The 11,371-nt window shown below is 31.1% G+C and overlaps 1 long non-coding RNA gene across 1 annotated transcript; it reads left to right on the forward strand.

Moving 5' to 3' along the window:
* Positions 1–3,520: 3,520 nt before the first annotated feature.
* On the forward strand, positions 3,521–4,374 carry LOC123924655. The gene is made up of 3 exons (XR_006814800.1): positions 3,521–3,636; positions 3,737–3,850; positions 3,989–4,374. It is a non-coding gene; the product is annotated as an uncharacterized LOC123924655 (long non-coding RNA).
* The last annotated feature ends 6,997 nt before the right edge of the window (positions 4,375–11,371 follow it).

Genomic DNA, 11,371 nt, shown 5'->3' on the forward strand with positions numbered 1-11,371 from the left:
TCCCGTATTAATATGAATATAGTCCGTAAAATTATTTAATAAAATAGACAACATAATATATTAGTAAAAACACAAGTTAGAATCACAAAAAATAGTAGATTTTCGTATTAATATATGAGTATAAATATAGGTCTCACAAAAAATAGTAAATAACTGAAAACTTCATTAATAAGAGTAAAAACACAGTTCTCGCAGAAATCCCACAAAAAATTAGATCATTGTATTAATATATGAGTATAAATATATGCCTTGTAGAAATTATGAAGAATGAACAACTTTATTAATATATGATTAAAAATATAAATATCGTAGAAATCAGAAAAATAATAGGTTCTCCTATTAATATCTTTAGTATAAATTTAGGTCCTACATAAATTATTAAAGATCAGGAAACCACCTCAAGAAAATATTAAAATATTGAAATTAGTTATTAAAATATCTGACCAATGTATTGATGACACAAAATATTAAAATGAAAGTAACCACCTAAAGAAAAATATTAAAATATTGAAATTAGTTATTAACTTTTAAATATGACACAAAATACTCTTGAAAATGATTATGTGTCAAAAAATGAAAAAGGGGAAAATTGGTGATTTCATATGTATCTTCTTTTTTCCTTAAAAAAAAGTATCTTTTTTTCATATATTGTAGATGTGTAATATGTTCATTCGTCGGTCATAGTTATTAATTTTATGTGAATATCTATGTGTTATTTATTTTATTTTTTTGTAAGGTAAATATATGTTTTAAATTGAGTAATTAAAACAAAATTAATACCGCCTATATTAATTCGCTTATATAGTAGATTGTATAGGATATATCGATACCTCGTTAATTGATTTTTGTTTAATAAAAAAATTGAATTTGTATAAAGTGAGGTAATTTGAATTTGGGTTACATACAAAAAATTGGAGTTTTGATAAAAAGAAAAAAATCGAGGGAGAAGTAACAAATAAAGTGGAGTTTTGTGGTTACAATTGGACATTTAACTCATATGGGTTCCAAAAATCTACATTATATGAAAAGAAGATACATATGAAATCACCCTTGAAAATGATTATGTCTCAAAAAATGAAAAAGGGGCAAATTGGTGATTTCACATGTATCTTCTTTTCATATATTGTAGATATAAAGTGAGGTAATTTAATTTGAATTTGGGTTACATACAAAAAATTGGATTTTTAGATAAAAAGAAAAAAAATCGTGGGAGAAGTAACAAATAAAGTGGAGTTTTGTAGTTACAATTGGGCATTTAACTTATATTAGTTCCAAAAATATAACAAATTAATTCATATGGCTTAGTTGTAAATATAATAAGAAGTGTAACTAAAAGGTTAATGGCTCGAATCCTGTTGAGACATGTTAGAAATTTTTTAGCATTTTCATACTAACTTTTTTTAATAAAGACACAAAATACCCTTAAAAATGATTATGTGTCAAAAATTGAAATAGGGGCAAATTGGTGATTTCATACGTATCATCTTTTCATATATTGTAGATATAAAGTGAGGTAATTTAATTTGAATTTGGGTTACATACAAAAAATTAGATTTTTAGATAAAAAGAAAAAAAATCGTGGGAGAAGTAACAAATAAAGTGGAGTTTTGTAGTTATAATTGGGCATTTAACTCATATTAGTTCCAAAAATATAACAAATTAATTCATATGGCTTAGTGGTAAATATAATAAGAAGTGTAACTAAAAGGTTAAGGGCTCGAATCCTGTTGAGACATGTTAGAAATTTTTTAGCATTTTCATACTAACTTTTTTTAATAAAGACACAAAATACCCTTAAAAATGATTATGTGTCAAAAATTGAAATAGAGGCAAATTGATGATTTCATACGTATCATCTTTTCATATATTGTAGATAACAACTTTGAAAATTCAAAAAGAAAATTCACAACGTTCATCTCAGTATCTCACACCTTGCAAAAACCCTCATCCTCTCTCTCTCTCTCTCTCTCACCATGAACATGAATCAAAAGAACAACCACAAATATAATGGTTTCTTCGGAACCTTCTCTTCTACTTCCATAGAAAACTTCTTCCAATTTCATCCCTCCGTAAACCCATTTCTTCAAACCCAAAATCCAATCGTGAAACCCTAAAACCCCATTAATCACTACGACAAATTTTTGACCCATTTCTCAAAACTACCCTTGTTCTTTGTTTGCAACGTTTTATTCATCTCCATCATCAAGAACTCAATGTAAAGCCCTCTATTTCTCTCTATTTTATTTTTTGAAGCTTAGGTTACTGGTTTAGAAAAAATTTAGAAACTTAATTGAAATAGAAAAGGGATTTATATGATTTTTGTTTGTTCATATCAATGTTTTTGGATTTATGCTTGACGGTTATTCCTTGTTTATTATTAGGTTTGTCAATTTTGTTAGATAGGATGTTTGTTGGGATTGGTAGTGGTTGAGAAAATCTCAAATAAGTTGTGTTATTGTTACATATGATAGGATGCAATTAGGACTTGTGTTTCCATTGAAAAGATAATTTTTTTTTTTTTTTGCAATGCAAGGATTAGGTAATTAGACACATGTGCAACCTGCCATTGAATTGAAAAACTTGGTGCAGGCAGTCATCCACTATAATCCTATTTAGACACATGTTACAATGTTATGTTGCTTAATGGTCTTAGTTTTATGCATAACCGCAGTCCATATTTGACCAGAAAGGTTTAATGTTGCATGATGTTATGTTGGTTTTCATACATTTAAGTTGTAGGGTTGTTATACTTTGTGTCGGCTGTATTCAGAATTATGAGAAAATGTTTTAAGTTCTGATTTATCTTTAGTTATAGAACACATTTCAATTGTAAAGAATATTTTGCAAAATGTTTACTTCAATTTTTTAACCATTTTTGTTTATGTCTAATTTGATGACACTAATGTAAACACAGTGGAAGTGAATAACATGCAATTGTTTATCATTTTTAAGCTTCCTTGGTGATTTAGATGAGAATTAGAGAATGATGTGAACCCTACATTTTTGTTTCACTTTTGTGTGCACGATTTAGGTCGACATAGTTATTTTTCTTTGTTGGCACATTATTGACTATTTTTTCTTTCTATATTGAAAAGAAAGGAAGAGAAAGAGAGAGAATGCATCTCTTGTGAAATTCTGTTATTGTATTTCACTACTAAAAAAATGCTGCTTCTGTGGAAGGCGTTGAGGCCAAATTATGGCAGGATAGTATCTGTGTGACACAATTTCCATTACCTTATGCATTCCGTAGCTATTAGTAATGAAATAATGAATACTAATACCTTCTTCTGCTGATTGTTTGCTTATCTATTGGTTAATGTAGATACCCAACAAAAGATATTGCAGAGTGATAAAGATTTGGTGAGGGATCAAATTCTCATGTTTTGGGGATGAGTGTGTACATTGTGGGGAATGTCACCAATTATTTTGATGTAGTCATCCAACTAATACATTAAGTATAGTTAAATCTGTAACATCTTTTCTGTTGGAGTTTATTTTTACAAAGAGTTGAGAAAGTTGTTCTATGTTTCAATGCAGAGAAATGTCATTTATGAAAGGGATATCTCACATGCTTTTAGTACCATTTGTAGAGAAGAATTCTTTGGAATGTATAAGAGTCTTGGTGCAACATAGTTGGTGTGTTCATGATGCATATTTACTTCCTCTGTTTTGTTTCATTATGTTGATCCATGCTTTATTTTACAACTGAATTTACTACTTATTTTGTATGGTGCAGTTGATAGGCTTTGATGTAAAGCATATATTTGCATGCATGTTCACATTTCAATTGGCGTGTTCATGATATTGAAATGCCTTGATGCAAGACGAATCTTGTTTGATTCTTTAAATGGTAGTATGAAACCTATAGTGAATGTTCAATATTCTTTTAACATATCACTGTATAATAATCATTTTTATAACTTTAAATATTCTTTTTTTTGCATTTGTTTATATTCTAATTTGTATCTTTATCACTCTAACTCTGCAGGGTATTATAAATGATCATGAATCTATTGTTAAGGCAATTAAATAAGTTGATATTGTGATATGTGCTGCTGGTAGACTACTAATTGAGGACCAGGTCAAGATTATTAAAGCAATTAAAGAAGCTGGAAACATTAAGGTCAGCAAATATGTCCCTTTTAAATAATAACTTGTTCAAAATTTAACCCTATCTTTCTTAGTTTCTGCAAAAGACATGGTTTCTGTAGAGTATTAATCAATATAATTAAGTAGTTAAATTCATAGTATAAAAGTAGAAATTTCTTGAAAATGAAAGTTACAGGGTACTTGGATATTTATATCCAATGCTATCCTACACCAAGTGGTGCTAAACCTACACCCCTGTAACTAACTCTGTTAGCTGTATAATAGTCTCCTGTAACTAACTCGATGACTCTTAAGTCAAATTGCTATTGCGATTTAAATTTAGAGATTGTTATATGTTGCCTCAAGGATACTTAAGTTCAATTGCTTTTGGCTAAATAAATTACCGGATGGTAAAATGTTGTCTCAATGACCCTCAAGTCTAATTATTATTAGTTATATAAATTCTAAGATGGATATATGTTGTCTCGTGACCATTAAGTCAAACTGGTATTGACTATATAAATTCTGAGATTCTTATATGTTGCCTTCGATGATCCTTAAGTCAAATTGTTATTGGATATATAAATTCAAAGATGCTTAACTGTTGCCGCCGTGGTAGTTAAAATCCCAATTTTAATCCTAAAATCTTACGATTTTATGATTATGTTTGCCCTCAGCGATTATGAGTACACGTATAATCCTATTCTTTTGGAATCAGGCGGAATCCCGATTTGAATAGTAAAATCTTAAGATACCGAGATGGATATATGTTGTCTTTGATGACCCTTTAATCCAATTGTTATTGCTATATATAAATACCGAGATGGATATAATGTTGCCTTTGATGACCCTTAAATCAGATCCTGATATGTTATATGTTGCCTTCGATGACCCTTAAATCAAATTGTTGTTGGATATATAAATTCAGAGATGGTTCAACGACCCTTAAGTCCAATTGTTATTGGCTATATAAATACCGAGGTGGATATGTGATGCCTTTGATGACCCTTAAATCAAATTCTGAGGTGGTTATATGTTGCCTTCGGTGAACCTTAAATCAAATTGTTATTGGATATATAAATTCAAAGATGCTTAACTGTTGCCTAGATGACGATGGATATATGCTGCCTTGGATAACCCTTAAATCAAATCCTGAGATGTTATATGTTTCCTTCGACGACCCTTAAATCAAATTGTTATCGGATATATAAATTCAGAGATGGTTATATGTTGCCCTCAATGACCCTTTAACTGTTGCCTCAATGACCCTTAAGTTCAATTGTTATTGACTATATAAATACTGAGATGGATATATGATGCCTTCGATGACCCTTAAAATCAAATTGTTATTGGATATATAAATTCAGGGATGGTTAACTGTTGCCTGGATGACCTTTAAGTCCAATTGTTATTGGCTATATAGACACTGAGATGGATATATGTTACCTTCGATTACCTGTAAATTAAGTTGTTTTTGGATATGTAACTTCAAAGATGCTTAACTGTTGTCTTGATGACCCTTAAGTCCAATTGTTATTGGCTATATAAATATTGAGATGGATATATGATGCCTTCGTTGACCCTTAAGTCCACTTGTTATTGGCTATATAAACACCGAGATGGATATATGTTGCCTTCGATAACCCGTAAATCTAATTGTTATTGGATATATAAATTCAGAGATGATTAAATGTTGTTTCGATAACCCTTAAATCCAATTGCTATTGGCTATATAAATACTAAGATGGATATATGTTGCCTTCGGATGACCCTTAAATTGATTTGCTACTGAATATATAAATTCTGAGGTGATATAATGTTGCGTTTTTTAAGTCCAATTGCTATTGGCTATATAAATTATGAGATGATATATTGTTAGTCTCAAATAAGGTAGCTGCATTTGTAACAAAGTAAATATGGTTGTTTTATTGTCAATGTATGGGTTTGAGACACACATTAAAATTATTTTTTATAACACATAACTGGAATGGTTAGTTGTTGTCTTGATGAACCTAGGTGGTATTGTTTGAGTCTTTGAGCCATTGATAACCCTGGAACTTCACGGTGGCTTTGGATCAGATTTGGCAAAATAGAAATAAGTTTGTTTTCCAGGGTACTTAGTATTGATCAATGGTTCTACATGCATTATCAATCAGGTTAGGAGGTGTCTGATAGTCTTGCTTGCGAAGCATGGCCTAACCCTGAGTTTTAGTTCTCTTGCATCTTTTATTTCGTTAGCTCATCATTCTGATGTAGCATCAATCTTTTATCTATGTTTGTATGACTTATATTTGATGCCTGATTGTTCGATTTCACATTTTCTACTCAAGAACCTATATTCTTGTCAAATCAAATTTTAATAGGGTTCATAAAAAAATTTCCCTTAGTTTAACAAAAAAAAAAACAGGGTTTATAAACCCTATTAAAATTTGAAAAAGGGGTGTTAGTTTTGAGCTTAATAACCCCAAATCTGATCCAAGATTGATACTTTGTTCTATGTTATATTTAAGGGATGAGATGTTTTGATGATTCTAAAGGAATCTAAAATACGAAATATTTATTTATATTGTAAAAGTTGGTTGGGTGAGTTAAATGCAATTTTATTATGAATTTCTATCCATGATATCTATGGTGCTATATTTGTTCTTCGATGATGCAAAATGAAATTGCAAATTATTCCACCTTTCTGGACCGTTATGTCAAATTGCATTGGCTATGCAAATTTTGGGATGGTTAAATGCAGTCTTGATGACCTTTAAATCTTATTTATATTCATTATGTAAATTCTAGGATTATATGTCTGAGCCATTGATGACCTTGGACCTAGACGCCACTGTAGTGTAAGTTCTTTATTCATAATGCATTATTGTAGTAATGCATATTCTTGTTGTGTTTCTTGCGTAGTGGTGTTGGCTTATTTGGTGTCCCTTAGTTCTGTTCTATTTTGATTTTACAATATCATATGATTTTGCATTTCCTTTTCCTTGTGGGTGGAAATTGAGCAGTAAATGAATTCAATTTACTACTACTAAGGCAAAAGTAATTCTATGCCCCTTTTCTTTAACTCAAATTTATATATTAGTAATTGATGAGGCTAAAGAAAGTACAGTGAAACTACAGGGTGAAGGATTATTATGATAAATCATGTAATTAAAAAAATAGTCACCATATTGATGAAACGTATTAAACCACAAGGCATAACAAAAGTAGTAAGAGGAATCACGAGACCTCAAAATATTTGTTGAGGCAACTGCATAATGATGTAAGATAAGATTGTGGGGCTACGGAAGAGCAACTGTGAAACTTTGGGGCTACTGAAGTGCAGCTGCACATTCATGCTTCTTTTGGCATAAACACAAGATACAGAGTACACAGACTAGTTGTCTCAACGATGACACTGGACTTGTAGTGCCGCTCCATTTTGAGATTAATTAGTTAAAAGCTGGAATGGTTAAATGTAGCATTGATGATCCTACATGGTATGATTGAGTCGTTGATGATCCTTGGTGTTGTGGCGATTCACGAGTTCGCTTTGGGTAGTCTTTAGTTTCATAGTATTGATTAGGTAAATGATGAGTAGGTCTTTAGTTTCATAGTATCGATGAGGTGAATGATTATGAGTTTAATTTTCCAGTTAGTCCGTATTTATCACACGATCAAAGCCAGGAATGGAAAATGCTTTGGTTTTCAAAGATTTGGACTGATGAGCACGTAGTAAAGTTGTCATTAAATCAATTAGGAAATAACTTGCAGAAATCTTGGGGTTGCTGAAATTAAATTTGTTGCACTAGATTAGCTCAAATAGTTAAATCACTATGTGTCCTCTTGGTTTATTAATATGATTTTATGGAATGGCAGTACATGGTGTTGCTTGGATGACTTGTTTGCTTCTTGAAGTATAACATTTTTGAAGAAGCATCATTTTCTAACGTGACTATAACAGAACCATCTGTATGTTGGCTAACTTAATGCATTCTGCTTGTTTATCAAATTGGCTCAGCAGTCGAGACGATCGCTCTCCTTAAATCTGCTTGTTGGTTAACTTAATGGTGTTATTTTCTTTTGTTTCATGCTTTGTAAGAACTCGTGAGTTTGTTTTCCAGGGATGAATACTTGATATTGATAAATGTGAATTTTGAATCATATTTGGTGCAATAGAAATGGCTCCCTAGGTATGCTTTGCATTGAGATGGTATCTTTGAGCCATTGATGACCCTAGAACTAAATAATGTGAAATCTTTGTTCATAATGCATTATTGGGATGGATGGTATGTTTGAGTCATTGATTGAAAAAGGGGATGCAGAGAACCCTTTAATTCTTTGGGTTCACTGATGCATTCATATGTAATTGTAATGTTGCTTGCATAACATTGTTGCATTTTTTGTTCTATCTAACTGCTTAAGCAGTACATCATGGTAAAATGATAAACTACAAAGGCCAAAAGATATATAATTAATTCTCAGTAAGGTAAAATGATAAACTACAAAGGCCAAAAGTTTGAGACACATAGCAACATTCTTTTTTCATAACACATAAACTGTCATAGGCTAGCTTTGTAAAAACGCGTAAATTGTCATAGGCTAGCTTGGTATATACTGTGTTGCAGGATATTTTCTACTCCTTGTCTTCTGCCATTGTTCCACATAGGAAATTATGCTTGGTCTGTGATTACTATGTGACTAGAGGGTTTGTTTTTCATAATTGATTGGCTAACTTGTTTAGCTGATAATCTAGTGCTTAGTTGTCCTTCGTCTTGGCCTTGACTTTCACGACTTTGGAACAGATTTGGTGAAATAGATTTGAGTTTTTTTTCCAGAGATACTCAGTATTAACCAATGGTATCAATCAAGTTTTGAGGTGTCTGATAGTCTTGCAAAGCGTGGCCTAATAGTTTGAAGGCTAGGATGAAATTATTTTCTGTTACGGCAATAGATTAGTTTTGCTCTGGGAGTAATTAGTGAAACTCTCTACTATCAATAACTCTCTACTACTATTTTCTGTTAGGGTGAAATAATTTTCTATCTTGTGAGCTTTTTGTATTGATGGCCTTGCTGGCGGCACTAATTGAAGCTTGAGGCTAGGCAGCCATTTGTTTAGAATAATCTACCGTAGAAAAGGTAACTTATAGTATGAATGGTGCTTTATGATTTCTTTAACTCAAATTGTGTTTAGTGACTGATTATTTTTGTTCTATCTAACTGCTTAACATGTTAAGCAGTACATCATGGTAAAGTGCATAGAGAGCAGAACATAATATGGTGAAAACAAAGAGAATAATGATTCTTTGTATAGCGAAATGGTAAACTTCAAAGTGAAAATTAATCAGTCGATTTGCTTTGATCAGTCCAGTCGTTGGGCAAGAGTTCGTTTGTTCAATGTAAAATTTCTTGCAATAGAATATATTGTCATCATTTTGGAAGAAGTATCCTTTTCTGATATGTTAATCTCAAATATTTTTTTGCTATTGATCAATAGCTCTATATGCAGTATCAAATCAGATTTCGAGGTGCGGCAGATACTCTTGCAGTGTGTAGCCTTACCTTGAGTTTTAGTTCTCTTCCCGCTTTTAATTGATGATTCTTATTCTTCTGATGTAGTATCAGTCTTGTTGCTGTCATATGGCTTTTAATTGATGTTAAACATGTTACCATCATGCTGCAAAAAATTTACAAATTTGTGTTTTTCCAATGAACTTGATTATGGAAATTGAAAGCAGATGATGTTTTACAAAATGCAAAAATTAATTTGATGTCCTACATGCTCTTGGAAAATCAAACTAAATTTTGCATTTTGCTTTTCCATATTAAATTTAGATGCTGTTTTGTGGGATTCTACTTGGTTTTATTATTTTTTTATGGCTGGTTCATGTTTGGTTATTCTGGTATTTCTGATTTTTAACTGTCATGATCAAGAGCTGCATTAGCTATTTTAGGTTTTGATTTTGGAATCAGTATGTTAATATATTGAATTATATCGGGAAGCACCCACTACAAGTCTATTTGTTGTGTATTTGTTCACTACAGCGGAGTTCATGCCGGACACTACCATGCTTATACAAGTCCACTTTCAAGTCAGTGGTACGTACTAGTTTGTTGAATATTTTGAATCTTTCAGTATTTTTGGTTGCTATTCTATTTATCATAGGGTATATTATATATACATTTAATGTGTTTTTTTTTTTTTTTTCGTTACCATTTTCCACCGCCGTTAGCGATGACTAATCTCCGTCGGAGAACATGTGGGGCACACAAGGTGAGTTCCCCCCTCCCAACCGAATTTTCTCCATACACATAAGTCGGGAATCGAACCCCTGATCACATGCTTAAGGGAACCAAAACCCTTATCACTTGGACCAATTCATCGTTGGTTTCAATGTGCACTTTTCTATTTATCACAAATAGAGGTGGGAATAGGGTAGGTCGGCCAACAGGGGCCTATGGCCTAGCCTACATAGGCGAAGGCCAGACCGGTCTATTTCTTTAAATATAGTAGGCCAAAGCTTTTTTTATAAGTCTATTTAGTTAAATAGGTTAGGTTGCAGGCCATTAAAAAAGTCTTTTGGCCTACTAGATCGACCTATTTAAGTTAATATGAATAATATTTTTACTACTATTATTATTTATATATTAAAAATTTAAATTTGTACGTTGATTAAATTATAAATTTATTATCTTTTTCGGTAGTTTAAGTTTATTAATCTACATTTGTTTAAAAAAAGTTTATTAATCTAAATCATTTTTTAACATATATAAATGTATTATTATAAACTTTTCTTGATGCAAATGTATTATTATAAACTAGAATTGAAATATGATGATATATATTGTCAAATTTTCTAAAATGTCATGTTAATTATCAAAAAGACATTGATTTATTAGTTCATAAGTATATTTAAATATGTTTATTGTAACACCCAAACCCCTTAAACGAATTTATTGAATATAAATAAATAAAACACTTAAGTAATTTAGGCGTCACATGTTAATAATACAAAATCACGGCATAAACACGTCATGCTAGCACAGCGGAAATTAAAAGCAAATATTTATCATAGTGCATGTTATACAATAACCAAATTGTTCACATAATATCCCTAGGCTCTAGGCCATATCAACAACAAGGATATTATGTTTACAACAAAAGAGTAAGGATTAGCAAGGTCAAATATGCCATCACAGGCTTAATACAATTCAATCGAATAACCCGACACGGTAAATACCTAATCAGAGCAATTCTATACAACCCATCAAAAATATATACAAAATATATCTAAGGAGTAGT

Source organism: Trifolium pratense, linkage group LG4 (genome assembly GCF_020283565.1).
Source record: "Trifolium pratense cultivar HEN17-A07 linkage group LG4, ARS_RC_1.1, whole genome shotgun sequence".
NCBI classification, from domain to species: domain Eukaryota; kingdom Viridiplantae; phylum Streptophyta; class Magnoliopsida; order Fabales; family Fabaceae; genus Trifolium; species Trifolium pratense.